The following is a 5946-nucleotide window of genomic DNA, read 5'->3' on the forward strand; positions in this document are numbered from 1 at the left end:
AATCCCAACACTTTGGGAGGCCAAACGTGGGCGGATCACCTGAGGTCAGAAGTTCAAGACCAGCCTGACCAACATGGAGAAACCCTGTCTCTGCTAAAAATACAAAAAATTAGCTGGGTGTGGTGGTGCATGCCTGTAATCCTAGCTACTCAGGAGGATGAGGCAGAAGAATTGCTTGAACTTGGGAAGCAGAGGCTGTGGTGAACCGAGATCACACCATTGTACTGTAGCCCAGGCAACAAGAGTGAAACTCCGCCTCAAAAAAAAAAACAAAAAACAAACCATTATTCACTATCACAAGAACAGCATGGAAAAAAACCCATCCCCATGAGTCAATTACCTCCCACTGGGTCCCTCTGACAACACATGGGAATTATGGGAGCTACAATTCAAGACGTGATTTGGGTAGGGACACAGCCAAACCATATCAAATGGATAAACAAAATGTGGTACAAACATAAAAGGAAATATTAAGCCTTAAAAAGAAATGAAATTGGCCAGGCGAGGTGGCTCACGTCTGTAATCCCAGCACTTTGGGAGGCTGAGGTGGGTGGATCACTTGAGGTCAGGAGTTCGAGACCCAGCTTGACCAATATGGTGAAATGCCATCTTAAAATAAATAAATAAAATAAAATAAAAGAGAAATGAAATTCTGACACATGTAACAACATGGACAGACTGAAGGCATTATACCAAGTGAAATAAGCCAGATACAAAAAGACAAATATTGTACATTTCCACTTACATGAATACAATGGTTAAAATTCATAGAGACAGGAAGTAGAATGGTGACTGCCAATGGTTGTAGGAAGAATTGGGAAGATGAAAAAGTTCTAGAGGTGGATGATGGTATAAATAGCACAACAATGTGAATGTGCATAATACTGTTGAACCATATGCTTAAAATGGTTAAAACAGTAAATTTAAAGTTACGTATAAATTTACCACGATTATAAAAAATGTTGCTAGATATTGCAAAAATGTCCCAAAGACATTTAATTCCCTCACTCCTAGTGGATAGGGCAGTGCCTGGGTTCCCTATAATGTTTTGACTCCAGTGCAAACTCAAGGGTCCCCAAATGGTAGCACAGAAGAAATTGATGAATATGAGACGAGCAGTCCCCCAATAGCAGAAAAATCGGTTTTAGAAGTAAAAGAAGACTCCCCAGGAGGGGAGGAATAAGTAGGTGGTCGTCTTTTTACTCCTTGAGTTTCAACTATCTTCCTTTCATTTTATTACTTCTACCCCATCATGGTGGCTTCAAGACTCTGCTGCTCCCCTTTAGTTCTGTGACTTAAGTGAGGACAATAATCTAGTCCCTTGCTTTCCCTTAAGAAAAATCATCCAGGGTGGGTCGTGGTGGTTCACGCCTGTAATCCCAGCACTCTGGGAGGCCGAGGTGGGTGGATCACGAGGTCAAGAGACACCATCCTGGCCAACATGGTGAAACTCGTCTCTACTAAAAATACAAAATTAGCCGGGTGTGACGGGGCATGCCTGTAATCCCAACTACTAAAGAGGCTGAGGCAGAAGAGTCGCTTGAACCCAGGAGATGGAGGTTGCACAGTGAGTGGAGATCGCGCCATTGCACTCCAGCTTGGGTGACAGAGCTAGACGCTCTTCAAAAAAAAAAAAAAAAAAAAGGAAAAATCATCCAAAATTTGGAAATTCAGCACAAAGATTACTGCATGCCCTTTCAAAGCCACTGACTATTGTGTAACAACCCTCCTAAGACTCATCTGATTTTCTAAGGGATATAACTTCATTTGACCTACTTATTATTTTGTTTAATAGAGACAGCGTCTTGCTTTGTCACCCAAGCTGAAGTGCAGTGGCAAAATCATAGCTCACTGTAGACTTGAATCCCTGGGCTCAAGTGATCCTCCCACCTTGGCCTCCCAAAGTGTTGAGATTACAAGAGTGAGCCACTGTGCCCAGCCTCTTGACTTACTATTTACAGTTGATCAAGCTGGATTCTGAAAAGTGAGATTTAATGTATAAAATATGGATAAGTTTTGAAAATGACTTTTTTCCCCCATTGGAGAGGTAAGTGCTTTCTCTCTGGTAGAAAAGAGCCCAAAAGTTACAGTTTGTTTTGTTTTTTGAGACAGGGTCTCCCTCTGTCACCCACGCTGGAGTGCAGTGGTGCGATCTCGGCTCACTGCAACCTCTGCCTCCCGGGTTCAAGTGATTTTCCTGCCTCAGCCTCCCAAGTAGCTGAAATTACAGGCATGTGCCACCACACCAGGTTAATTTTTTGTATTTTTCGTAGAGACAGGGTTTCACTGCATTAGCCAGGATGGTCTCGATCTCCTGACCTCGTGATCTGCCTGCCTCTGCCTCCCAAAGTGTTGGGATTACAGGCATAAGCCACCGCACCCACCCAGGTTACAATTATTGCTCTGTCAGGACCTGTTTTGTGTCTGACTCTGCCATCTTTCTGCATTCTTCTTTTCACCAACCACATATAACCTTTGAACTGGTGTTGCCATCTTGCTGGTGCCCTCATTAGTGAGCTAAACCCATCTTTGACAAGGGCTCACTTATGCTACATTCTTAACTATTTGAAAATCATATTTGACATCCTTAGCACAGTTGTAGCAGGCTTTCAAAATGAATTTGCCAAATATGAAAGAATGGGAATAAACAGAAGAATTTTTAAAAGTATAAAAACAACCATCTTATCCATCCAGCTGCCCACTCACACCCTCAGACATCTCTAAAGTTAGACCACAAAGCGGATCGGAATCTGCTTTGAAGCCATTTTGAAATATGGGGTTTGATTTTTCCCCAGAGGATGGGCAGGACTATTGAGGATAGTTGTGGGCATGTCCTCCCTCTTCTGGACCTCCCTATTGCCCCCCACAACTCCCTCTCCCCACCTCCATCTCCTACCTGGATGGGACTTGATCTCTTCCAGCGTCCGAGTACAACCGCACCCTTACTCCTCCAAGTGACTCAGATGATGGCTGGGAAGTTCTCAGCCTCAGCAAGTTGCCCTTTCTGTTAATCTTTGCATCTAAATAGCTCAAGTTGTGCATTCCTGGGGTTTTGTTCTGGTGGCCAGCTCCCAATCCAGTTTCCTATTCCCGCTGAATTCCTATGCCTTGCACTGTGCTTGCTCCCTTCTGTTGGTCCTACCACTGGACCCCAGAACCCTCTTGATTTCCTGGAGCCATAACTTGCCCAAACCAGTTGTGTGCAGCAGATCTCTATAAAGCTTTGGCGAGAGGTTCTTTGCAGCAGTGCACAGCCACCATTTTCACATTTACTGTTAGAATGATTTCTCTCTGGTAGAAAAGATAAGCCCGAAGATTACAGTTTGTTTTTGTTTTTGTTTTTTTGTTTTGTTTTGTTTTTTTGAGACAGGGTCTCCCTCTGTTGCTCAGGCTGGAATGCAGTGGCGCAAACTCAGCTCACTGCAACCTGTGCCTCCTGGGTTCAAATGTTTATCCTGCCTCAGCCTCCCAAGTAGCTTGAAATTACAGGTGCGTGCCACCACGCCTGGCTAATTCTTTGTATTTTTAATAGAGATGGGGTTTCACCGAGTTAGCCAGAACGGTCTTGATCTCCTGACCCTGTGATCCACCCACCTCAGCCTCCCAAAGTGTTGGGATTACAGGCATGAACCACCATGCCCAGCCCAGGTTACCGTTACTGCTCTGTCAGGACCTGTTTTGTATCTGACCCTGCCATCTTTCTGCATTCTTCCTCCAGAATCATCCCTGATGTATTGGATGTTTCACTGGCTCTGCCTTCTCAGGCCTCACCACGGGCTACCTGCACATTAAGTCAGCCCCTCCACCTTCCTTTCTCTAAACCAAACTTGTCCAACCCACGGCCCAGGATGGCTTTGAATGTGGCCCAACACAAATTCATCAACTTTTATTTTTTGTTCCTTCAAGAACCAAACAGTAGTAAAAATGTTCATAAACTTTCTTAAAACATTATGTGATTTTTTTTTGCAATTTTTTTTTTTTTTAGCTCATCAGCTATCATTAGTGTTAGTTTTACTTGTGGCCCAAGGCAATTCTTCCTCTTCCAGTGTGGCCCAGGGAAGCCAGAAGATTAGACACCCCTGCGAACGTTTCCACAGTCCCTGTCTTCTCTTCCCTGACCCTCTTTCCAGAGCTACCTCCAGGAATTCAATATTCTTCCCACCTTAGTAGGCAGGACAATTCAAAATTATCTCCCAAAGGTCCTACATCCAAATACCCTCTTTATGCAGTCCATTCTCCCGAAGCTGAGTCTCACTATCAACAACCCCAGAGGCCAGCAAGGTACTTTTCTAAACTAAGAACCATTTCCCCTCAACGTAAGACATTTCTCTTAGTAAGAAGCAAAATTTTCTCCCACCACACATGAGAGAACAATACAAATACATGGCAAAATGGAGGAAGAGAGGAAGAAATTCTTTTTTTGAGTCGGAATCTTGCTCTGTCGCCACGCTGGAGTTCAGTGGCGCAATCTCAGCTCACTTCAACCTCTGACTCCCTGGTTCAAGTGGTTCTCCTGTCTCAGCCTCCCCAGTAGCTGGGATTGCAGGCACCTGACACCACGCCTGGCTAGTTTTTGTATTTTTAATCGAGACAGGGTTTCAGGCACAGGTAATTTGTGTCCTAGTCCACGCATATAGTTTACAGGCTCTTAGCTGGGCCACAAAATGAGAAGGAACCTTGGGAGATGCTCTCAGCAGCTACTGCGGTCATCAATCCTGAAGGAGGCACTGGAAACTTGCTGAGGCAGCAAAATGTTCCTGCAGTGGGTGTCAGTCCATCATCCCCACAGTTCAGCTGGCGAAGAAATCCAGAAACAGTTAAACTGCATGTTGCAATTTCTTAAAATAGGACTTCCTAGTTTTGAGTTTCATCGAGCCTTCCAATGGTTTTACAATATTATGTATATGTTCTTCCTTCTCACACTGTTTCTCCTTTTAATTATTTTTTTCTTCTGCTTTTTTTCTTTCTTTTGTTTTTGAGACAGAGCTTCACTCTTGTGGCCCAGTCTGGAGTGCAATGGTGCAATCTTGGCTCACCACAACCTTCACCTCCTGAGTTCAAGCAATTCTCCTGTCTCAGCCTCCTGAGTAGCTGGGATTACAGGCATGCACCATCACACATGGCTAATTTTGTATTTTTAGTAGAGATGAGTTTCTCCATGTTGGTCAGACTGGTCTCAAACTCTCGACCTCAGGTTTTCCACCTCCCTCGGCCTCCCAAAGTGCTGGGATTACAGGCGTGAGCCACCGCACCTGGCCTTTTTTCTTTTTCTCATCAGATGGGTAATGTGCCGATGCCGTAACAAGGTTTGAGGGAGGCACATCTCACACAGGAACGTGAAAACCCAGGCATGATGCTTATGAACTACAGAATAATCACATTGTCCCAATGTTCACACTACTTTTAGGAGGCTGCCGTCTGCATGGAAAAGCTGGCCTAAGAAAGCTCTATGTTAACCTTTTTGCTGACTTTGATAAGGGAAGTCACCAGATGTGACTAGTCAACTTGGACTGCTATAACAAAATACTAGATATTTTGGGGAGAGTGTTTAAACGGAAATGTACTTCTCATAGTTCTGGAGGCTGGAAGTCCAAGATCAAGGTGCCAGCAAGTAGGTTTCATTCTGAAGCCTCTTCTCTTGGCTCGTCGGCAGCCATCATGTTGCTGTGGGCTCACATGACCTCTTCTTTGCAATAGGAAAGCAAACTCTCTGGTGTCTCTTTTAAAGACGCCAATCTCGCCAGGCGCGGTGGCTCAAGCCTGTAATCCCAGCACTTTGGGAGGCCGAGGCGGGTGGATCACGAGGTCGAGAGATCGAGACCATCCTGGTCAACATGGTGAAACCCCGTCTATACTAAAAATACAAAAAATTAGCTGGGCATGGTGGCGCGTGCCTGTAATCCCAGCTACTCAGGAGGCTGAGGCAGTAGAATTGCCTGAACCCAG

At 44.8% G+C, this 5946-nt stretch overlaps 1 non-coding gene across 1 annotated transcript; it reads right to left on the minus strand.

Annotated features, from left to right (window-relative positions):
* Positions 1-5272: 5272 nt before the first annotated feature.
* On the minus strand, positions 5273-5376 carry LOC120362275 (small nucleolar RNA U13). Its single transcript, XR_005578229.1, has one exon. It is a non-coding gene; the product is annotated as a small nucleolar RNA U13 (small nucleolar RNA).
* Between the last annotated feature and the right edge of the window lie 570 nt (positions 5377-5946).

This window comes from Saimiri boliviensis, chromosome 1, assembly GCF_048565385.1.
Source record: "Saimiri boliviensis isolate mSaiBol1 chromosome 1, mSaiBol1.pri, whole genome shotgun sequence".
Classification (NCBI taxonomy): Eukaryota; Metazoa; Chordata; class Mammalia; order Primates; family Cebidae; genus Saimiri; species Saimiri boliviensis.